Source organism: Ictidomys tridecemlineatus, chromosome 9, assembly GCF_052094955.1.
Source record: "Ictidomys tridecemlineatus isolate mIctTri1 chromosome 9, mIctTri1.hap1, whole genome shotgun sequence".
Taxonomy (NCBI): Eukaryota; Metazoa; Chordata; class Mammalia; order Rodentia; family Sciuridae; genus Ictidomys; species Ictidomys tridecemlineatus.
This window is the reverse complement of record NC_135485.1, coordinates 41,116,409-41,141,900: the sequence shown is the minus strand read 5'-3', so window position 1 is coordinate 41,141,900 and position 25,492 is coordinate 41,116,409. Positions and strand designations below refer to the sequence as shown.

General features: G+C 41.0%; 1 protein-coding gene across 4 annotated transcripts in view; it reads right to left on the bottom strand.

Moving 5' to 3' along the window:
* Cracd (capping protein inhibiting regulator of actin dynamics) overlaps positions 1–25,492 on the bottom strand; it is a 245,621-nt gene that overhangs the window by 88,068 nt on the left and 132,061 nt on the right. The window contains exon 3 of one of the 4 annotated variants that reach the window (XM_040292385.2): positions 3,550–3,691. The exons of the other annotated variants lie outside the window; for them this stretch is intronic. The gene's annotated coding sequence lies outside the window, so the exon portion shown is untranslated. The remainder of the gene's footprint in view (positions 1–3,549; positions 3,692–25,492) is intronic. 4 annotated transcript variants of the gene reach the window in all.

Below are 25,492 nucleotides of genomic sequence, written 5' to 3'. Positions count from 1 at the left end.
GACCCTTCCTTGTGCGTTAGCTCCTGCCTGCTAACAACCTGTTCTACCCCGGAGCTCTGACCACCGTCATTACACGATCACAATCTGCTGGTTTTGTGTTTTCTCGTTCACTGGTTTCATAATTTTCTTTCTTCACTTAATTGTTCAGTAGGTAACAAATCCCCATAGGTCAGCTATTCAAAAGTGAAAAATGGCATAAAGTGGACTTTCTCTCCCCATTCCTCATGCCAGTTTCTCCCTCATCAAGATGTCACTGGTTTGAGTTCCATGTGAATCTCTCTTGAGAAATTTTTAATGCATTTGAAAGGAAACGTCCATCTCCATTCTTTCATTCCCTCATAACAAATCTCTGCGCCAGGCATCCTGCTCTTGCTTTTCCTCTGGAGCATCGCCATGGTTTCCGGTGCATCTTCCTGACTGCAGTCTTGCGCCTCCACACCCACACTCTATGGCTGGTAGTTTGGTCATTGCAAAAAGCACCCCCAGTCGTGCTGAAAAATATTCAGTGTCTTCTGCTTACCTTTAGGAACAAGTTCTGTCTCCTTCCTTCCATGGCACAACATTCAATTATCTTTCACAGTCTAGCCCTGCCCTGACCTGCTGCTTTCCTGGATTTTCACATGTCACCCCTCACTATAAATCCTGAACCCCAAGCACTACTGGCTGGATTCTGAAACCACCGGCATCTTTTTTTCTTCTTTGTCTGTGGTTTTTGCCTGCTTGAAAGTTTTTTTTCCCTCCTTCACCTAGGGGGTTTTCACTTGCTATGTGTCCTTTAAGACCCAGCTAAAATGCTACACAGTTTCAGAAGCCTGCCCCCATGTCCCATAAGCAGAACTGCCAAGGACCGTGCTCCTCTAGCACAGCCATTTCCTCCTCCTACCAGCCCAGAGCCCTTTGTTCAGACCTCTGATATAGTACGTGTCATAGTCCCACGCTTTCATTTGTTTTCATCAGTAGTTAATAAATGATTAATCCTGCTTTATAACCCACCTGGTTTCCTCCCCAAGGGTCCTCATTTCAAAGAATGGAATTCCAAACTAGAATATCAAAATCCAGGCTTCAGAAAAAAAAAATTGCAAGTCCATGGAAATAAATTTATTGGCTTATCTTCATTCCAGATGATCCTTGAAATCAACATCTTGTATTGTTCACACTGCACACCAAAAGCTGTAGTGGGTTGTCCCTTTCTTCCAAGAGACCCAGCAGGCCATCTGATGCTTTTGAATACAACTAAGTTAGCCTTGCGTGTGTACCAACTAAACCCCACCATCTCATTCCTCATGGAGCCAAGGGAAGCTCAGAGAGCTTGTTTATGGAAAGCCCGAGAGTTGGTCACCAGAGCAAAGACTTGAAATCATATGTCCTGTCCAATTGGAGTCCTCTGTCATCCCCAGAAAGCAAAGGATATCTTCAATGGTCTCATTTTCCCTGTATGTTTAGGAGTATGTATTTGAGCTGATGGGGAAAGTAAGTATTTGTCTGCAGAAACACACTCCATCAGTGACAAGGACACGGGTGTGGCTGCCGATCCACAGGGTGCTGGAGCCGACAGGCAGGCAGGCTCCTGAGTTTCTCCCCGCTTTTCTTTCTTTCACTCAAATACAATATCCATTCTTGTATTTCTTCCAACAAACATTCTCAGTTTCCTCATCTTACCTTCCTGCAGTGATACACTCAACTGCCTCAATGCACCAAATGTTTTCATAGATTAGGTCACATCTCTTATCTATAACCTTTTCTGGCTTTTTACATGTGAGCTAAATCACTACTGTCTAACTACGTGCCAGAATCACTACTATCTACCTATCACCTTCTTATGTACCAGAAACCCTGGAATCCCAGGATTTTAAGCAGGAAAGTATTTCAGAGATCACCTAACGAGCCAGTGCCCACACTGAATGGTTAGTAAATAGAAAGATGAATATACTTGTTCAAGATCACGTTAACTGACTGCAGACCTTGATCTGAATTGGTTTTCCTGAAGTCTAGTTCACTCTTACTTCTCTCAAGCTACCTCCATTCCTTCCATTTTATTTCCTTAATCCTCAATACTGTGTTTAAATTGTTTCATTACAAACTATGGTGCAGCCCCGAGAATCCTCAAATGAAGGAGTTTCCTGCTGCCAGGACCATCTTCTTGAATTGTCTTCAAACACCCTCTTGCAATGTGTGGTAGAGATGGAGGACAGAGGCCCGTTTTATTCACCTTCAGTTAGATGAGTCCCTCTTCATTCAATTCACCTGACACTCAGAAGATTCTGAGGTGACCCACTATTGGTTCCTTCATAACATCTCACATTCAGGAAGCTACACTCAGGGCAATCAAGGTCAAGAGGCAGATCAGGCTCTACCGCAACCACTTGGCCGACTGACAGGAAAGATGGTAGATTTATTGCTCAGTGTTACACTCCAAACTAAATGAAAGGAATAATTTCATGATAAAATAACTTGTGGAAGTCTTCATCCAAAAACCTTGTTGGGTACAATTTTTTTTTTTTTGTCTCTGTTATGAGAAGGCAGTTCCTGCATATTCAAGTAGACACCTGCTCTGGACCAATTGATTTATGTCCCCCCACCCAATCAAAAAAAAAAAAATAAGGAAGATAAGCTGGACTCCTAACACCTCGTACCTCAGAATGTGACCTTATTTGGAGAGAGGGTCTCTAAAGAGGTCATCATGTTACAATGTGGTCCTGAGGGTGGGCTGTAATTCAATATGAGTGATGTTCTTGGGGGAAAAAAAAAGGAATTTGGGCAGAGACAAAGTGAAGACACAGGGAGAGGATCAGATAAGGCCAAGGAACACCTGAGCCTGCCAGAAGCCAGGAGAGAGGATGGAACAGATTCTTGGAGCAGTCAGAAGGAACCAATCCTGCCCATTCTTTGATTTTGGATCTCTAGCCTACAGAACTGGGAGACCAGCGATTTCCATTGTTTAAGCCACCACTTTGTGGTACTCTGCTATGGCAGACCTAGGAAACGAATCCAACGTCTGACGAGCAATGAGTCTCTAACAACTTCCAGCCAGCGTGGCCAGGATCAGCTCCCAGTCAAGAGGGACAGCTCTGAATGCTAACAGAGGTACACAGCTTAGTGTTCTGCACAAAATAAATCTAAGAGAGTTCTACTTCACAATAATTTTCATGTTTATGAAAAGGGTAATTTTAAATGATGCATCTCTTCAAATCCTACACTGCCACTGTGCCCGACCAGAGTACAGAGAGTAGTGCTACACGGGCACCACACACACTCACACACAGAGTGTGGCCCTACATGTGGTCTGGAATAGACTGGAAGTTCCCATAGTGGCTGAGACTATGATTTCAACCGCTTCCTGTCAGTTTAACAGATGAGATTGTAACAGCTGCCTCTTCAATACACAACATTGTCTTTAAAAGATGCTCAGAGTGAATTACAATTAAATTACAGAGCTGTCAAAGAGGGTTATAATCATAGCATTTATTCACCACATTTACAAGCCAGACAGATACAAAAGGAACTAAAAACTGAAGAAAAAGGACAAAACACTTGCTTCTCATTACTTACCTCAGCAGGCAATCTGGGTGAAGGGAGAAGAGAAGACAGACAGCTATGATGCGGAGGGTCCCTATACAGCAGCCTCCAGAGGGTCTTCCACTCCAGAAGCTGGAGGTGCTGCAAGATGTCATCTGGCGGCAACCCCTCTCTCCTTCACAGTTGGAAAAAAGAAGGGCCAGCAAGGTGTCATGACTCACCCACAGCTACGGACAAGCAAGGGAGGAGCTGGGACCAAACCAAGAGCAAGGGCTGTTCCTGCAGGGGGCCAAGCAAGGAAAGCAAAACCAGGACAGCCAGGCCCAGGGCCTTGTTTTGCTCTCAGCTATAAGAGCATATTAATTTACCCCGCAGTTATTAATCATGCAGCTCTTTTGGGAAGCTTGGAAATCGTCCCCACTTTTCCTGCTAAAATGACACAAGATAATAGAGAGGAAAAATATCCTCAGCTGCCATTTATGTTAGTCAATTCTCTTGCTAATCAATAATGCATTTAGTACCACCGGAAGACTGGTACCACTCACTTAGTCACCTTCAACCTCAGCATCCTCAAGATAAATTGAAGACAGCAATGCTTGTGAAGTGAGGAATTAAAGAACAACAACATCGAAACACACACAAAAATAATTAACTAATCATTTGTGGTTTCAATCAAGCAACCAAAAAATACCTACTTCGTTACCTCTATGTATGTGTAAGACACTGTGCTAAAGACAGTCAGGGACACAGAGAGGACCCAATTTAGGCTCATCCCTCAAGAGCTCATAGTTAAGCTGAACAGTCAAGATACACAGAAAGATTAAGCACAACACGTTGGACATGGTGGCACAAAGCAAGTTCAAAGCCAGCCCCAGTAAAAGCAAGGTGCTCAGCAACTCAGTGAGACCCTCTCTAAATAAAATACAAAATAGGACTGAGGATGTGGCTCAGTGGTCGAGTGCCCCTGAGTTCAATCCCCAATATCTCCCCCTGCCAAAAAAAAAAAAAAAAAAAGTAAAACACCACACTATAAATGCACTACGATAAATGACTAATTCAGTTATATACACAAGTGCAGAGGACTGAATGTTCATGTCCCCCCAAATTCATATGTTGAGATCTTAGCCCCACCCAGGTAATGGTATGGGGAGGTGGGGCTTTGGGGAAGTGATTTAGGGAAGTGATTAGTGCCACAGAGAGACCCTTTGCCCTTTCTGCCTAGGGAGGTAACAGTAAGAAGAGATGTTGAAGGGGGACTTTATGAGACGCTGAACTTGCCAGCACCTTAATCTTGAACTTTCCAGTCAACTGAACTATGAAAAATAAATGTCTTATTTGTAAACCACCCTGTCTACAGTATCTTATTATAGCCACCCCAACGATCTAAGACAAGAAGTTCAGGCAAGGAAGAAATTACCTAATTCTAATCAATTTCTCACCTTTTCTTACCTAAATGCGACCATACGTGCTAGCTTTCTTATTGTCTTCAAGTTTACCTGAAATTTTCTCCTAAAATTCTTTTCTTTTTTTGAAGTACTGGGGCTTGAATCCAGGGCTGACATATGTTTGGCAGGCACTATACCACTGAACTAATCTCCAGCTCTAAAGATTTTATTTCTAAAGTCATTCAATTTACCTACCTTCCCACTAGTTAGTGGTATTTCCATTATATACAAAGCACACATAAATGTGTGTGTGCATTCTCTTTCTCTCTCTCTCTCTCTCTCTCTCTCTCTCTCTCTCTCTCTCTCAAAAAATCTCCAATCTAAACCCTTGCTTGGTGACATTGGAAGTAATCTCTAGGGGAAAAAAGAGAAAACATCTTTAACGCCACTAACTAGCATAACATCCAGGACTTTATGGAGTTGTTCTGTGAATTAAGACTAAAGAGCAAGTACATGACATTATTCTCCTCTCCTGTGTCCCGGGCAGACATCACTTATTGATCAGGTCGTTCTTTTCCTGCTCACTACACATACAGCCCCCACAATAGTTCTTAAAACAATATATCACAGGCAGCCAATTGGCAAATGATCAAAAGTGATTTGTGATAGAAGCCATCTGCAATTAAAGTCAGATTTAGAGTGTGACTTCTTAATAAGGGAATTATGTCACACATCATTTAGTGTTCTGGGTTCAAAATGTGAGGAGTGGAATTTGATCTCAAAGATAAATGTGATGCAGACTGACAGCTGTCACCCAGCATCCATTCTTCATTTCCTCAACAACGCTGAATCCCACGACTTGTAGCTGGGCCCTTGGGCCTGCTATAAAGTTCCTAGGCAAGTTCTGGCTACTGGCATATGGCAATTTCCAGGATGTGTGCTTAAAGGAAAGGCAAATGCCATTTTCCCCTCCCCTTCCTCCATCATTCTGCCTAGAACACGACATGGTGGCAAGCCATTGTGGACCCCATGTGCGAGAAACAGGTCCCAGATGTCCTAATGGAGGAGAGTCACATTACTGTCCCTGAACCATCTACTCCAGAGCTATTATAAGAGAAATACATGAAGTTCCATGTTATTTATACTACTGTTATTTTTAGGTACCTGCCTTTTATGGTCAAGCTTATATCCTTGATAAACTTGGCACATATTAATTTGTACCAGTTTAGTGATCCAACTCTTGTATAAAAAACAAAGCACTGGGGAAGAGTTAAAGGATGTTTTCAAAGAAAAATATATTTTTTTAAAGGTTAAAAATCCCACATTTCTAGAATTGTAGATTTATCCAGAGAAAAGGTAAGCAAGCAGACATACACGCATTATATGAGATCTTTGTTCATATCTCTGTTCACCTAGAATATCTTTAAGTCTAAAGAAATAATACTGAACTACAGAACTACAGACAGATCTGAAACAAAGCTGAAGATCTAAGTAAGTGAATACAAGACAGTCTTCCATAGCGGACATTGGACGTCCAGCCTCCAACATGGACGTGTGTCCAGACACACGCTCTCACACATCGACTCACATGCAAACAGACAAGATACTTAAACAGGTTACAAGAGAGTTTAGAAGAGTTCCCAGGGCCTTCGTAGTAGTCTGTTTTGGATGACTGTGGCTCTGTTAGCCCTTGTCCTATGTCAACCACTCTTTGGTTCTTCTGGAGTCTGAGCCTGAGGCTGCACAGTCGTGTTGCATGCAACGAAGCCCTGCTGATGCTCTCGTGGAATTCACAGAGGAGCCGTGTGCAGGGGTTTACAGGGTCAACCAGAACACAATTCCACCTCCCATAATTCTTCCTGGGTGTGGGCATTACTTATTTTTGGTGGGTGTGAGCAAGGAAGGGAATCCGATGCCTTTTTAATCATTAAAGTCAGATCCAATTAAAAAAAATTTTTTTTAGATGTGGATGGACACATTTATTTATTTTTATGTGGCGTTGAGGATAGAACACTGTGCCTCACACATGCCAGGCAAGCGCTCTACAACTGAGCTACAAACCCAGCATGTTTATTATTATTTTTTAAACCTTTCAAGAACCAGCGTTATGATTCTTTTTTTCTCTTGCCTCAAACCTTCCCTTCCACTGCCTTGAGCTTAAACAAAGCTAGACCAAATACTCTGAGGATTACAATGATCCATTTTGCTTTCTATTGGTTTAAATTCTTTTATTTGTTGAAAAATGCATCCTCTTAGGAGATCTAAAACCCCACCGACTTAGAACAGAAAGACAGGAGTCTGACAGATCTGTCTGCCTGCTACTGAAGAAACTCACTCAGTGAAGCAGATGGATTATCAGATCCCAATAATAGACAACTTTCATTGTAAGAAAAGGAACTTTTAAAATACAAAAGCAAACAACCAATAAGAAGGGCAAGGAGCTACAGACCATGGTGCAAACCACAGAGGCCTAGGTATACTCCAGGACCCCAGATCCAGGGATCTGGACTGTCGTGTGGGAACTCTAAAGGAAAAGGGACCTTTCAGGCTGGCAGTCTTCCACTCTGTGGCAAGGATCAGCCAGGGGTTCCTCAGGTGTGGCACTGTATAGGTTACACAGGCTGTTCCCTGCATGAGGACGCCCAGCCAAGAACGCTCAGGTGGATGTGTCCAGCTTGCCTGCCTCTTAGACCTGCCAGGTAGGTACCCTAACAGAGGGCTGTAGCCATCTGAGAGGAGAGCAGTGTTTTCTGAGGAAGGCTCCAACTCTTGGGCCACAGGCTGCATCCTCCAGGGAGGACACCTGTCCGTCATTCTCTCTTTTTTAAACCTCTGCAATTATTAGTTCATTAGTATGATCCTGAACTCAGGGATTTAGTATTCCTCTTGAGATTATACAAACAAATGCAAATAGAAAGAATCTAAGTCAAAATTATGTTAATAAAACAGCACTCCATCACAAAAGTGTGTAAAATTACAAGAATAATAATTTTAAAACACTGGCACTTTAAGAGAATGATCTCAAAAACCACAACATTGTCAAATGGTTCCCTAAACTGCTCAGCAAAAATAAACAGGACTCTAATGAATCAATCTGGGCTTTGTGAAGAAAAATCAAAATCAAATAAGCTGGATAATTGGTACAGATGCAAATTTTTTTCCCTCATGTCTATTCTGATTTATGAAGGGGCGAACTATAATAAAGGAAAATAAACTCTACATTAAATGTGGCATCGTAATTTTAAAAGCTGATCCAATTAAATAAAAATACTTTTAATGGAGTCTCAAGTTTTCTGAGCAGTCCACATGTAGATAAATGGGAAAAGGCATTTACAGGCAGCACTTTCAGAATCTTCAGTGAGACCAATCTCTACAAAAAAATTGAATATGGTAGTCTTGTATTTTAAAGCTCACGCTTTTGGGGACACATTCCCGGGTCTTCTTTAACATGAGAACTACAAAATATAATTGCCATCACATGGCAATGGCATGTAAATTGAAAAATATACTGTCCTTGTGTAAAGATGAGAACAGCTTTGCTATTAGTTCTTCCAGGATTGACTTTCAGAGATGGTCTGATTTTAATAATCTCATGCTGTGAGTAGAGCTAGTTACTCTTCGCTTTGGAAATGTAAGTGGGCTATGTGATCTTCTTTACCCACTGACTAAGGTTTTGGAATTTCAGTTACGGATGAAAATGTTCTCAATTTAACTTTTATTACTCTCATCGTGATTTTCAGGGTGTGTAGACAAAAGCTTTTATCTTTATGAAAAGATAAACACTGTAATAATTCATGTGACCAAAAATGGGCGAAAGGCAGACTAGCTTTCCCACAAGAATAATTCTGGACCTATAGAAAGGACAATACTAATTTTTCAAACTACTGTATTTACTTAGAAGCATTCATTTAGAATTTCAACAAACAGATGCAAATTTTCTTTTTTTCTTTCTTTTTTGCAAGTAGTGATATTCGGTGAGCAGAACAACAATTATTTTGTATAAGCTTCATCATGACAACTGAAGACAAAAAAACCCCACTACCATCCTTATATGTAACTAACCAGTTTGTGCTGTGCACCAACAGGAACCTGCTTTAAATTTCCATGCCAATTTACAACCTCCATACTGTACCCGGCAAGGTTGGTAACTATTGAAAATACCACCAGGACAGGCTATCTAAAGACACATTCAGTATTTATACCCACTCCCCCCCCAAAAAAAAGACACCGTACAATTTAAAAACAAATCTTATACAAACTTACATTTCAATTTTTTTTTCTTTAAAAGGACTGATGTGTGAACAGGGTGGTTAAATGCTTTATAGACAAGGAAAAAATTGACTCTAGAACAAACTAATTCATCCTCCTCTTCACCTTCCATCTCTTCCTCTTCCTTCTTTTTCTTTTTAACCTCGATAACTCCCTTTTTCACTGCATTGGGTTTTTCCTTTAGCTCCTGAGACAGCAATAGCCTTTTTCTGTTTCTCCTTCAGGGCCGGGAGCTTTCTTTTGGTAAGGCTGATTGTCAGCTGTAGCAGTGTGATTCCATGTCGCTCCCAGTTTCTTTGCAACATCACCAGTAGACAGGCTGAGTGCTATCCTTTGATTTTTGGGTGATACTCAGAACAGAACAAGAAGGCCAACGGAGGCCTCTTGGGTGCACTGGGAACTTTGAAATTCTATCGTGTTCCCCTTTAGTACAGATAGAGGTTTTATTTCTCTTTCATAACGGGCCTTGTCAGCCATAATCACCATGTCTTCAAATTTTCCTTTCTCTTTAGCAGACATGGTCTTCACCTCTCTGAGCACTTGTCAGAAAACTCTGAGAAGGTGACCGAAGCACACGGATGCTCCTTCTTGTGCTCCTCCCTGCAAATTTGCACCAAGACTGGGCATGGTGACATTTTGCCTCTAGGCTTCCTGGAACTCCTATGCCCATATTAAGTTGTTTTTCCCCAGCGAGGCTGGGTCGCTGATGTGGCTTTTACTTGCCCCTTGCTGTCTCTATGGAGCTCAATGCACTGCAGTGGCTGCCACCTTTTCATCATCTCAATGAGAAACTCTGTTCACAAGTTACTAGGCCACTGGCTCTGTCTGGAGGAAGTACTAGATGTACTCTGAGGGAAAAGAAGAGGACTGGGGGTACTACCTGTGCATCCTCTCTTGGTAATAGGATACTTCCGGTCAGTAAGTGAGGCTAAGGTGGGCAGGGCCAGCTTAATGGGCATGCCTTCTGTGCAGTTGCAAAGGGCCCTGCACTAGTTTTAATGCTTTGCATTCACCATCTTAAATTCTTAAGATTTTGCACTGGACCCCACAAATATTGGAGCTGTACCTGAAGTTCAGGAATACAGACTAATAAGGGCTGAGAAGTCAAGAATACTCAGTGCTATTGCCTCTGGGGACACAGGTGCATATGCAGTTCAAGATTGCAGGGTGAAGGCAATCTAGGACCTCAAGACCCAGGGCCTCAATGGAAAAAGAAGAATTAAGTAGCACCACCAGGGATCAGAACCTTAGGAGGAGCAACTCCATAATCCAACTTCTCCTCCTAGAACTGGGGGCAAATTGTAGGAGTCACTCAGTGAAGAGTTACTCTCCAAGTACTGAACAACACAAGGGCTTCTGGTGTTTGGTGATGGTCCCTTCCATTCTTGGCCAGCCACAGATTATGGCAGCTGCCCTTGTAGGACAGCAGAAGGGAGAAATGAAGAAATTTCTTCGTTGGCTGGTTTGATTGCTGACACCCCTACTCCCTTCTTTAATAATATGAAGTTGTGGGGTTTGATTGGTAAGCATGTCTGCCTGTCAATCTCCCTCACTGAAACCTTTCAACAATTCTACTCTTTTATTTAAGATTCTTATTATAATTCTGTAGGAATTATGCAAGAAATTTCATTAATACCATATTATCTCCTGCTAATTCAGCACTGAGACAAGTAGTTAGGGTGAAAGGTGTTCTTGTAGTGAAAATAAAATTATGGTCTTTCAAAATTTCAAATTGGCAGCAAGGCTTTGAGACTTAGCCCACTATTATCTCTAGGTGACGGAATCATAGACAATTTTTATTATCATGCTTGTATTCATTTATTTTCAAAAAGTTTTCTGAGATGGGTGTGGTGGCACACGCCTATAATCCCTGTGGCTCGGGAGGCCGAAGTAGGAGGATCACGAATTTAAATAAAGCCAGCCTCAACAAAAAGTGAGGGACCCCTCCCCCCCAAAAAACATTCTAGTGATCATGTATTACTTTTATGATTATAAAACTGAAAAAAATGTTTCAAAAGATTTCATCATAAAAAAGTGTTTCTATATGCTTTGGAAACACCTTTTTTCTGTAGAAACTGCTGATAGACTATTAGAAATTATTTTGACCTATTCATTAAAGCTGGTTCTTTAAGGACTTGGCAGTATGTTGATAGCCTGGCTCAAACTGTTGCAATCTGTCATCTTTGAAAGCCTTAAGAATGATAATTTTTAAAATTTTGGGTTTGAAAACCAGAAAAAAAGTCAAAATCACTCATAACCAATCAACTGAAAAAAGCATTATATAAAGTAAAAAGTAAAATGCCCTCTAACCCTAATTTAACACACAAATAGGCTGATCTACAAATACACTTTACAAATAAAAGATGAATTACAATTTCTACTTTTTCACACAGAAGTATATCATGCACATGTGAGCCAGACAGTAATAGATGGGTACCCTGTCACTGTCTGTTGATACCACGATTTATTCAGCCAATTTTCTCATTGCTGAACAATACATTATTTCTAATTTCTTGCTATTTCAAATATGGCTCCAATGAACAGTCTTGCATATGTGTTTTGGCTTTTTAATTTCATTTTATTTTTTGAAGTGGGGTCTTGCTATCTTGCCAAGCTGGCCTCAAACTCATGGGCTCAAATGATCCTCCTGCCTCAGCCTCCTGCTAGCTGAGATCCCTGGTCCATGCACCATGTTTGGCTGTACGTGTATTATTATATATGTTATTATTTCTGCAGAATTATCAAGAGGGTTATTACTTAATTAAAGAGGATAGACATGTTAAATCTTAATATTTGCTAATAAATTAGCCTCTTAAGAGGTTGATCAATTACACTCTCATAATATAAGGTATAAGTAGGTATAAGTACTTACTTTCCCAAATCCTTCATCCCACTTAACATTATCAATTTTTAAAATCTGTTCCTAACATGACTCTTGAAAAAATGTTTTCGTTTACATCCCCCAAGAATCTTTTTAGTTTTAGATATATTTTGGTCATTTTGAAACTTCTGGACATGTACTGATATCCACTATCGGTTCACCCACCGCCTCATCTTTCTCTTGTGGCTCACCAATACAATCACTGCTCCGTGCCCCCTTCCGAGCTAGAACTCACTTCTTTACTGTGCCCAGTTCCAGTGTTGCCCTTAGTTTGAGGGCCCAGCATCATCTATGGACATGTCAGCTTTATTGATTAATTTATGCTTTTACTGTTTCACACCCTTGTACACAGCAATCAAAGACATCTAATGGCTACTAATGACCAACAGCTCAAAGGTTCCCAGGACTCTGAGAAGTTCTAATACAAACAGAGATGGTTACACAATAGCATCACACCACCGCATCCACCATGTTCAGTTAGGTACATACACAGCAGAGTCACAGCACACCTGGGCACACTGTGGGCAGCCTTAAAGAGACAGAGCCATCTATTCTTACAAGAGATGGTTAAAGTAATTACAGACAACACACTCATTAGTCCATATAAAAATATATGGATGTTTAAAAAAAGCCAAACCAAAACATATCCCCCCAAATGACAAGAGTTTGCTTTGAATGGCCTTTTCTTTAAACTCTGTCTTTAAATGTCATTTTTTATTCCATTATTTAAAAAAGTTTTGATTATGAAATTTGTGATAATGGTTGCTTAGCTGTGAATATAATAAAAACAATGATTTCTATACTTTTAAAAGTTGAATTTTATTGTATAAATATATTATATCTCAATTAAGCTGCATTTCTTTTAATTTCTTTTTTTCTGAGATAGGAGTCTCACTATGTTGTCTAGTTGTTATTGTTTAAAGTAAATTTTTAAAAAAATTTTTTTGTTTATTTATTTATTTTTTTAGTTGTTGATAGATCTTTATTTATTTATTTGATATGCGGTGCTGAGAATCGAACCCAGTGCCTCACACATGCCAGGCAAGTGCGATACCGCTGAGCTACAGCCCCAGCCCTAAGTTTTTTTTTAAAGAGAGAGAGAGAGAGAATCTTTTTTTTTTTTTTTTTTTGGTGGATGGACACAACACAATGCCTTTATTTATGTATTTATTTTATGTGGTACTGAGAATCGAACCGGGGTCCTGCCCGTGCTGGATGAGCGCTCTACCGCTGAGCCACAATCTCAGCCCAAAAGTAAAATTTAAAAGCGACTATTTATTCTATGGGAATGTGGTACATAGGATGTCTGTACACTTCCTGTTTAATTTTGCTCCAAACAAAATTGTTTTAAAATAAAAGTCTAGTTTAAAAAACCAATGGTGCACTTTTTGTTAAATTTGCATTAATCTTGTGTTAAAAATTCTGGAAGGCAGTAAAAGCTGTAGCAGGCCAAGAGTCCAACCCCTTGTTTTTGGCAATGGTATCTGAAGTTGAAAGTGACTTCTTAAAAGTGTCACTGAAGTGAGTGTCAGCATATTGGGAAACTTCTGGATCCGAGGGCAGAGAGATCTGCTCTCCCAGGGCGCTTTGTCTTAGAGACAATCACTCCTCTTCCTACTCTGGCTCAGCTTCTGGGTTTCCAGCTGATGATTAATGAAGATTTCATTGTGTTGAGCTATTTCATATAAAAAATTAAGTTCTAGGTTAATTAAAAAGCCACAGAGAATAAATTAATTCCATTTGTCAACAGCATACTATAATAAACGGCAGTTCTCTGGGGACTGGCTATTCTACTAGAACTTTCTGTGCGAATGCTTAAGCCACAGAAAGGGAGGACTTGCAATGATATTACATTGAGGATGGTTTAAAAGAGAAGACGGAGTCATCTCCAAGATGGATGCGTGAAATTGGCTTACGGTATTGAAATTGGTAATAATAGACTTCTGAATGAGAAAGTTTCTACTCTCTGAAAGGAAATAGAAGCTGGTTCATGCTTATAACCCCAGGGAGTCGGGAGGCTAAAGCAGGAGGATCACAAGACTGAGGCCAGCCTGGGCAATTTAGAGAGACCCTGTCTCAAAATAAAAAGAAAAAAAACTAAAAAGGGCTAGGGACGTAGTTCAATGGTAAAGTGCCCCTAAGTTCAATCCCTAGTAGCACAAAGAAAGGGGGGGGGTAAGAAAAATAAGAATCATCATTATTCTCAAATAATGAATGGGAACAAAAGATTTTTTTTTTTTTTTGGAGCTCTAGTGGTCTGATGTATGGAAAGAGACACTGGGATCCCAAGAGTCAGAGTTTAAATTCACTTTCACAGGTATAATTTGTCCTTGAAGCTCAAGGAAGGGAAACCTCTCTGGAAAGACACTTCTTGCTGTTGTTTCTTGTTTGTGTTGGGGGAGTTCTTAGGGAGTGGGGCATAAATCACGGCAATACTGGAAAGACCTCTAGCCGGAAACATCAGATTCTCTCTAACCACACCTGTTCCTCGCACCTAAAGTAACTTAAAAAGCACGAAAAAGGTGCCATTCGAACACGAAGGTCCTTACGATGAAGGTTTCCACGTTGGAGCTGGTGGCCTGTTGTACACAGGAAGGGTCTTGCCTGCCGTGCGTGTGCCTCAGTCAAACTGCGGGACTGACTGCCCCCAAATGCCACTCCATGTCAAAGGAAAAGGGAGCCCGCCAACCCACTCAGAAACTCACAAGCTGATAAACTACAAGGCAGTCTACCTGATCAGTGAGATCAGGAGCGAGTTTTATACTGACTCAGATTTATTACATGTCAGTCACCAAAACAAAAGCTAGTAGCCCCAGGTTAATACTGTGGTCTCATTTTAAAATATATTATTTTTTTCTGTGTCATTGATATTGCCCTTCATTTTCAAGGGCACAAGTATTATATTGTCTTACTTTGTTTAAAAAAAATTAGCAAAAGTAAGAGACAAAAGTTCTTTTTCCATTCTATGGGCACCAAAGGCACATGGCCACAGCTCTAAGAAAAATGATATTTGTGACACAGAGCATAGTATTTTGAACACAGTATGTAATAAAAAAACTCATAAATATAGAATAAGGGCTCTTCTGGGGAAAGTTTTATGTGTCTACCTCTCCACAGGCATGAAGTGTACGCTGCAGATTTTCTCTTATTTTTCCTATGTTTTCTCCCTACTTCCATAATAGATGGCATCCTCAGCCCAAAAAAGAGAGGGATCGGATTGCAAAATCTTACTGTATTATGGAAGGGTGGAATGAGATCATTATGGATCTGCTTCTTCCCTGATTGTATGTTAGAGCCACCCTCTATTGTCAAAGACCTATGATAAAACAAATTCCCTCAGGAAAAAAGGTCCTCTCCTCTCCTTTTGGGGTTCATGGCCAATGAGCAGAACAATTTCTCATGTTTCAAAGAAATGATAGCTTAAGACATACAGTAGGGTGGCACACGCCTGTAATCCCAGCAGCTTGGAAGGCTGAGGCAGGAGGATCATGAGTTCAAAGCCGGCCTCAGCAAAAGCAAGATGTTAAGCAACTCAGTAAGACCCTGTTTCTAAATAAAATACAAAATAGGGCTGGAGGTGTGGCTCAGTGGTCAAGTGCCCCTGAGATCAATCCCTGGTACCAAAAAAAAAAAAAAAAAAGAAAAAGAAAAGAAAAAAGATGTAAGGTGGGTATACTTTCATCTGATATTTTTTTTCATTCAAAAATAAAATCAGGTTTATCTGAGATTTAAGTAAGAGATGGTTGAAAAATAACAAATAATGGTAGAATTGTACAGATGAATCAGATGTACAATAAGGTAAATCTGTGGTTTCTGATACGAAAAGATGAAAAAGTGTGATCCAGGGAGTCATATAAGAAAAATAAAATACGTTAAAAAAGTCACTCTACACAACAAGGAAACGAGGAGGAGAGTTAATAATCTTTGTAACCTCCCTTGGGACGTGGTAAAAGCTTCATTGTCTGAGTCACAGAAAATTATACCGGGGCCTGGCTTTCACAAACACACTGTACAAGTCAAACCCTGGCCAGAGGGTGTGTGCTGGGAGGAAGGCAAGCCAGGCTCAGCCAAGGCGGGACTGTCTTCTCTGGTTCTCATCATCCTAATTTTGATTTCTCTTTTCCTAAAGGGGAAAAGTGTGACATCTCAACAAGCTATTTTCAACCTACTATTTGTTCGAAGGAAGAGAAATTCTATACTAGATAAATTGAAACAAGGCAAACATTATATCACACGTGGGAAATTAAGCAGCAAGAATGAACTACTCTACACATCTCTCTTTCATCCTGCCAAGAAAGGTGAGATAAATCCAGCCACTGGGGCTGGTGATATAGCTCAGTTGGTAGAGTGCTTGCCTCATTATGCACAAGGCCCTGGGTTCAATACCCAGCACCACATACAAAAAAAAAATCCAACCATTGCCAGTTCCCTCTCAGTCACTGGGAGGAATTTTGCAGGGGAAAACAGTTGAAATCAGAATCTAAAGTTAAAATGTTCTAACGACTACCAATAAAAATGCATTTTAGTTCTTATTTAATACAACATATTAGGGTAATTCTTACAAATTTAGCTGGTATTGATGAAATTAAGTAAATGTTATCCCTCTCACTGTCAATTTTTTTTTTTCAAAACTAAAGCATTTTAAATGGAAATTTCTCTTTTAGATTACACACTGAATTGAGCATTTGATATCTCGGCCAATATCATTAAGCTTAGGTGCAATAAAATGACATCTCGAAGAAAAACTGAAATATTCAAGACAGCATGTCCCTCTCCCTGGGCTTTATGCCCTGAAACATTTCTGTCCCTTTAAAAGTAAGTTTTCGGCCTCTTTCTTTCTTTTCTTTCTTTCTTTCTTTTCTTCTTCTTTTTTTTTTTTTTTTTTTTTATTCCGGGAATTGACTCTGCCACTGAGCCACATCCCCAGACCTATTTTGTATTTTATTTGGAGATAGGGTCTCACTGAGTTGCTTAGAGACTCACTTTTGCTGAGGCTGGCTTTGAACTTGACATCCTCCTGCCTCAGCCTCCCAAGCCTGGGATTACAGGCGGCACCACTGTGCCCTACTTGCCTCTTTCCTGTTTGAACTTACTACTTCTGTTAGGTTGGTGAGTCCAATTCTCACTGTTGCTTTATATTTCTACTTTTACTTCTTCTTGCACTGTGAGATGATAAATTAGATCAAGACTTTGTAAAGAGAGAATCATAGGTGCTGAGAAGGAAGAGCTCCCCCCAGGAGTCCGGTTTAGAGGCCGGGAGGGGGGGCATTGCTTTGCCTGCTGCAGCTTGACGATCATGTCTGGCTACTCTGCTGTGTCCTAGGTGGATAAGGTCATGGTCCAAGTTACCTATGGGGAAACCCAGGCATTTCTGCACAGTAAAAAACAATAGGAAAAGATGGCTTCTGTCTCTTTAATGTGCAACTCAGAGCTGCCACTTTGTACCATACCTGAAACCCCGGCACTCAGAGCCTCATGGTGGACATTCTTTGTGAGTTTAATTTCCTCCATGGTCATGACTTTGGTAAATGTTACTGAAATGAAAAGTACAGCAGGCAAGTCTGTGAGCAGAAATCTTATGGAAATGGGGATAAATGGGTCCCACACTTGATTACCAACTCTGTCCTACCTCTGCCAGGGGACTGAAAGCAAGCACGGTTACCTTTCATTATTCGATGCAGATAATAGTTAACAGAATGGGTGAGAAGGAGGAAACAAAGGGATGCCTTTAATAAAGTTCTGAAATTATTACTGCTTTTCACAGTCTATAGAAACTGGACATCCACTGAATTAAAGTCTCCATCAAATTGCTGACCCTTGTCCTGGGGGAGAAATTTATTGTATTCCTCATACCTGAAAAGGAAAAGCAGGATTAGTTGAAGGGGTACTGTCCTTTTTATTATTAGCAGAACCAATGTTTACACTAAAGGAAACTATTTCATCCCCAAACCATGCATAAGAAAAATAGATCTTGCCAAATTTCCAGCCCTCTCACATTTCAACTCTTATGTTTCAAAATGATCTCTAATACCCAAAGACGCATATTCTGCTATGATAGTATAATTTCTCTTAACACCCTCAGGATAAAAGAACAGAGTTAGAAAACTAAACACAGTAGCATTTCCTATTGTTCCTGAATTTCTTTTCCAATAACTCAAAATTCTTTGCAGATATTCATTCTCATAGATATTGTTTATTAAGAGAATACCCTCGACCAGCAAAAATGATCTCTGAAACATTTAATTTTATATTAATTAGGTCAATGCTATCATTTGAGTGTGTCTCTCAGGGGTTCATGTGTTGGAGGCTTGGTCTTCAATGTGGCAGTATTAAAAGTGATGGACTCTCTAAGTCCTGAAATCCAGAAAGAAATAATAAGGTCACTGCTCTGAGAAGGGATTACAGTAGCTCTCATGGGACCCTGATTATTTTTGAGAAAGCAAGTTGTTGTTAAAGAGCAAGCCTGACCTTTCTCACCATGTGACCTCTCCCTCCACACACACTGAAGCCATAATGTCATCTGCCATGATGTGATACAGCCAAGGAGGACTTCACCAGAGCAGAGCAGAAGTTCACACTATGTCCTTAATCCTTCATTTCTTTTCTTTATGAAGTACCCTGTCTCAGGTATTTTGTTATAGAAACATAAAAACTAATACAGATCATCTTTATCATCCTATATTGCCTGTTTTCATGTGATTCTGTTTTAAGTTTTATCTTTTTAGAAAATTAAATTTCATGTGGTTTTCTATCTCATATCCATAGGTTATTATCATACCCATCTTTCTCCTTGGTGTGATAATCACCTAAAATTGTCTAACCATAATATCATATTTCTTCGAACCTCTTAGACCTTTTCTACTACCAACCATGTTTTTTAAATAATATTTTTAGTTGTAGATGGACACAATACCTTTATTTGTTTTATTTATTTTCATGTAGTGCTGAAGATCAAACCCAGTGCCTCACACAGGGTAGGCAAGCACTCCACCACTGAGCCCCCAACCATTTTCTGAAGCATTCATTTCCCTGCATTTCCATAAGCTTTAAACTGTTGATCTTTGGAAATTCTATAGCTTTGACCAGCTGGTTAATACAACATTCTTCCATGAAGTAATTGTGATCTCTTCTCTACATATTGATACATATGTGTTTTGACTACCCTCCCCTATTCTGGAGCAGTGGTTTCCCTACTTCAACATCACATCATGAAGTATTTCCCAAAAATAATAATATATTTTTCTCAATCTCTTCCATTCCAAGGTCTTATTTTTTTAATATTTTTTTTTAAATTGTAGATGGACACAATACTTTTATTTTATTTATTTATTTTTATGTGGTGCTGAAGATTGAACCCAGCGACTCACACATGCCAGATGAGTGCACTACCACTGAGCCACAACCCCAGCCCTGAGGTCTTCTATTTTTAAAGGACTCACATCACCTGCAAAAAAAATCTCAAATAGAAAACATCAAACGGAAAACTTTTTTAAAACACTTTTTAATCAACATTACAAAAGATGCCTCTTCTTTAAAAAGTCCTAAGTTTATTGTTTCCACCCTTAATGTTATTGAACTTATTGCTATGACAACTGAACAGCGTCCACCGGAATGTCATCTCTTCATTTGGAATTGGCCAGACCATCAAGAGGTTTAAATTACTGCAAGGGGTGAATCCACTTTCAGAGAACTGTATTTCCCATGTGTCTCAGTCCAATCAGGCTGCTATAACAAAATACCATAGGCTGGTGGCTCACAAACAACCAGAATTTATTTCTCACAGTGCTGGTGACTGAGAAGCCAGACAGGGCTGCAGCAGATTCAGGGTCCGGGGAGGACCCACTTTCTGGTTCACTGATGGCACCTTCTAGTTGTGTCCTCGTGTGATGCAAGGGCCTACCTGGATCTCTGAGGCATCTTTTATAAGGACACGAATTTCCCTCATAAAGGCTCTTCCCTCATCACCTATTCACCAAGCCTGGACAGCTAACACCATCACCTTGGAAGTTAGGATTTTAACACAGGAATTTAGGGAGTGGGGGGCTCAAATATTCAGACCATAGCACTCTGGTTTTATGGTTTTACTTTTCATTTTTGCCTGACTCTGAAACATGGTATAATATTAATGTTTTCCTGTTCAATTTTGATTCATTTTGTGTTTCTTTTTAGCTGTATTACTCTGGATTTGCTAACCTTAAAAATCCCATCATCACTGAAGAATTGGATATTTTGAGGCTTTGCTACTTTTGTTGCTGTTTTCGTTAGCACCGCCAGATTGCTGTGAATGGCACGATATTGCTTTTGGATATAATTTTCTGGGCTTGACTTACAAATGCCCTCTGTTGGTTTGGTCTGAAATCAGTCCCACGTTCTCCTTTGTAAAATGTATTACCACTGTATAATGCAAATAATGCCTGGGACTTTGCCTTTTGCAATCTACCCATCTAATCATGGAATGTTAGTAAAGAGATGGGAAAATATATCAAGATAGATCACTATGTATGAGACCGTTTTTATTCATTTTATGTCTAACCACACTGATTTTTATGGTGCTCAAATTGGTGTATTTTCCCATCTAATTCAAGTCATCAATTACCTACTGACTGCCCAAAGGTCTATGATATCAACCTATGCAAACAGAGTATAAGTCATAGCTTACCCTAGCAAATTCACATTCTCAACAAAGACACACTGGAGGATGCTTCAGTGCTGGAAAAGAAAGGAAGGAAGGAAGGAAGGAAGGAAGGAAGGAAGGAAGGAAGGAAGGAAGGAAGGGAGGGAGGGAGGGAGGGAGGGAGGGAGGGAGGGAGGGAGGAAGGGAGGAAGGGAGGAAGGGAGGGAGGGAGGAAGGACGGACATCACTTTTTCCTAATTTTCTAAATAAAGTATAGTTGCCTATAAGCATACTTTGATTTAGTGTATGCCAATTTGACTACGTGAAAAGTGAGTCCCTGAGATTATATACGTATAATACCAGGCAAAGGAGAAGTAGCAATTTACAATTTTGTTGAAGAATGATTCTCAGAACTCAATATCAACAGCTGAATCAGTATACGTGTGTTATTCTCCATTCATACTGCATCTCTGGGGAGAGAAATCATACACTGCAGTGAAATGAACAATTTGGGAATGAAGAAAATCTCTAGATGTGTCCTTTGAAATTTTTAAAAGTCTGCTTCACAGCATACATTTGATCTTTATTTCCCACATACCCTTTCTTTTGGTATTACATTTATTGATTGATGGATTGTTGTTTTGGTACCAGGGATTGAACTCAGGGGCATTTGACCACTGAGCCACATCCCCAGCCCTATTTTGTATTTTATGTAGAGACAGGGTCTCACTGAGTTGCTTAGTGCCTCATTTTTCCTGAAGCTGGCTTTGAACTCACAATCCTCCTGCCTCAGCCTCCCAAGCCGCTAGGATTACAGGTGTGCACACAGCGCCCAGCAGTTACGGTGATATTCAGAAAGGGCCTAACTGCAATCATCCTCCTGGGAGCCCAACAAACATAGAAATATCCTAACAATATGTTGGGCTCTCAAAGATGAATCGGACACTGGTTTGCACAAAAAGAAACAAAGTCCTGTGCTCTAGGATCATCTGGAGTGAAGAGAGGCTGATATTAATGAATCCTATGCCACTCCCCTCTATCTTCAAATATCTTTCATGCCTCCATTTTGTAGGGAAAAAAAGCTCACTTTGCTAATAAGATCAGGAAATCTTCTCATTTTACTTATTTGAAGTCGAATATTTTTCTTAGGTTACCTGGGTCTTTTTTCATCTCTCCACTTTTCCTCGTGGTCAACCTCCTCCCACATGAGGCACATGATGAACCTCCTCCTACACTGTGCTCCTACTTCACGAGTACATGATGCCCAACTTGTGACTGCAAAATTGGCCAGCGGTTGCTGAAATCTGTAGGTAATGGCTGTGCCACGGCTCATAGTTAAAACCCGCACGGCACTTTCTTAAACAGAGAGTAAACTTACCAGAGCAATGAGTTTTGCTTCTTTCAACATATAATAAGCTCACATTTATTTGAGTGTGAAAAGATCTTGGAATTTGTCATAGAAGAGGCCTTCAGTGGTCTTTCTGGCTGTCCCTGCTGAGCTTGCTCTCTGAACAGCCTACAGTTTATCCAGGGTTGTAGAGCACAGATGGGAACTGGCGGTTCCACCACTGAGAATTCATTTTCCCTTAGGAAGAGCCTCCCAAATGGTGGCTGTGGTGCTTCCCTTGAGGAACGGTCCCTTGTCCCCTCTGTGCTGGCAGAGCTGCTCAAGAACACGTGACCTGGGGCAGGTGAAATAACTGCGCCCACCCACGTCCACTTTTAAAGCCCTGGTACATGTGACAATGTTCTCTTACAAGGCAAAAGGGATTTTCTGCAGGTGGGATGAAGTTAGGGGCGTTCAGATGGGAAGATGGGCCAGGATGATCTGGGGATCCCCAACAGAGTCATGGGGTCTTTACAAGTAAGAACCAAGGACGTGAGAATCACAGGAGGAGATGGATGATGGGAAGACAGGTCACAGAGGGAGGGAGAGGCACTGGAAGATGCTACTTGGCTGTCTTTGAAGAAGAGGAAGCGGAGACAAGCCCAGGAAAGCAGGCAGCCTCCAGAGCACAGACGAGGCAAGCGAAGGGAGTCTGTCCCCAGGAAGCAGCCAGCCCTGCAGACTCACTTGAGACCACTGACCTCTTCAACTACAGTTTTTGTTGTTTTAAGCCAGTAACTTTGTGGTAATTTGTTGCAGCAGCCATAGAAAACTAATACCATTCCAAGGAAAATTATCAAGGTTTCTGTGGACATACGATTTGGGAAACAATATCCCCAGGATCATCTTGCGAATGTCTATACCTGAAGAAGTCTTTCAAGGAAGAACCCTGCTGAACTTTGTTGACATCCTAATTTCCTCCAAAGTATTTAACCATAGACAGTTTAAAGAATACTCCTTAAGCCTTTCTTTAGAAGCATGGAATTCACTCTGAGAAACAAAGGTTTAAGGAGTTATTTCGTGGACGGTGGTGGCACAAAGAGGTGCAGGTATTCCTGTGAGCATTTACCTAGAGGGGAACTGGCTCATTCACTGAATCATGTCCAAGTGTCCTTTATGACTGAATACTGTGATAGGTCCTGGGACAAGGGCAGAGGGCATGACATAGGAGACTGTCATTTAGTAGGACATATGATATTTACCAGAAATTGTGAACTACATAGAGCTTAAACTCTGCCTATGACAGAGGGACAGACAGACAGATGGTGGTTAGGCAGAGGTGAATGAACCGCTGTGGGAGTTCACTGTGTGTGGGGGTGTCATTTCTGGGAGGGGAGGAGTCAGAGGATAAACTGTGAGGAGATGGCATTCAAATGTTTTCTTTTAGGACAGAGATGCTTTGACCAGAAGAGACAGGTGAGAAGAGAGGAAGGGCATTCCGAGCTGGGAGATGAGGGAGCAAGCAGATATCACCCAAATCAAGGACTGAGTTGCTTCCCACAAGGGGGGGACCCCTCAAGCCTTGGTAAACCCCATTCTCATCTGTGCAGTAATAACAAATTAAAGTTGGGGTTCCAGTTCTAGTAAAAGACTGACATTTATCACAAAAAGAAAAAAGATGCATAAATATATATGCTTTTTAAAAATATAAATATTTATAACGATACTTTTAATATAAAACTTAAGTTCTGTCTTAAATTCTCCCTTTGAGGATATTTTTTCTGCATGGAGTAAACTTTCTGAGATTGTATAATACTTTCTTTGGAGTAGGGGTACTGGGGATTGAACATGGGGGCATTTTACCACTGACCCACATCCCCAGTCCTTTTTATTTTTGTTTGTTGTTGAGACAGGGTCTTACTAACATGTTCAGGCCTTGACCTTGTGATCCTCCTGCCTCAGCCTCCCCATTGCTGGGATTTCAGGCATGCATCAGCCCTATAAAGTTTAGACGTGTGTCCTATAAGGCTTAGATGCTTTTTCCTTTTCCTTGGAGATCCCCTAGTCAAGAGAAATATAGCCTTCTTCACTGTTACTTAGGCCTTTGAAATTTAGTTCAGAATAGAGCGTGTTTATTTCAAAGCGCAATATTTATTTTGTGTGTATGTATATCACTGAAAGATTCTGCTCTGGTATGGAGGACCATTTCTATGCTGACTTTAGTTTTATGTTGATGGGAACAAAACCTACCTTAATGTTTGTTTTCGTAAGCCTAGAATCCAGAACAATGCCTTTTCACCTTTTCCGTGGGAGGCATTTGGCATATTTGTTCAAATGGTAAAAGGATCATGGAAGTGACATCTTGGCTACACTTGGGCCAATGTAGAGAAAGAAATATATTTTTATTTATATTTGTTTATTTAAATATAAAATAGGTGGCATTTTAGAGGTAAGAGACTCAACCAATTTTCTTTTCTTTTTTTTTTCTTTTTCTGGCTTCTAGCTCCTAGAGGAACTAAGCCTACCGTTTTCTGTCCCTAGGCTTAAGCCAAAGCTTCTGGCGAATTAAGCAGCTATTTTCTAAAGTTACACTGAGGAAAGCAAAGGCAGGATTTAGAGGACCCAAGGCCCCCCTCCCAAGGAGCCTGTTCACAAAGCATGACCTCTGGAGGCTGTGCCCCTCCCCTCCTGCTAGTCTGGCAAACACCTTCTCTTCTTTCAGGAGGGCTCGGGTGACACCTCTGGGAAGCCCTGGCTCCCTGGGGCAGTTGTTTACTTTGCCCTTTGTGCTCTCCCGCACTCTGTGCAAAACTCTCTCAAATATCACTCATCACATTTTATCCTGTTATCTGTTTACATATCTGAATTCAGTTCAGTGAAGTTCCCTGTTGACATTGCATTGCCCTAAGCATCTGCTAGGGCCATGCTCAAAGGCCGGAAGGACTCTAGCCTTAGGAAGGCTGGCATCTCACAGTGAGAGACAGGCAGCACCCAACGACTTAGAGATCTCTGGAAGGGCAGAACAGGAGGATGCAGCCAAGGGGGTGACCATGAACTCCTGGACGGAGGGTCTTATTTCCTCCTTAGTCCTTCACAGGGTCTGGCCCCTAAGAAGCTCCAGATTGTTACAGAAGAAGAGAAGCAGGAGGTGGGGAGAGGAGTCACAGTATGCCTGCTGGTTACTCTGAAGGCGGGATTTTCGGGTTCTTGGAAGAGATCTTTTGGAGCAGAGAGTCATGATTCAGTCCTACCTAGCAGGTAACACACAGCATGACAATCACCATCAGATGGAGACAAGCCAGCACTCGCCTGGCATTTAGCTGTGGTCCTCAGGTGCCTGGGAATCACACTGTCCTCCCTGGAGGTCTACAGAAGAGGCTTGCTGAGGTTGCCCTCGCGGGGCCACAAGCGCGAACTACATCAACCTAGTTCTTTGCCTCTACAGTACCAGAGGCTCTTCTGCCACCACAGAAGCATTTAACAGGAATTTCGTTGCCCTC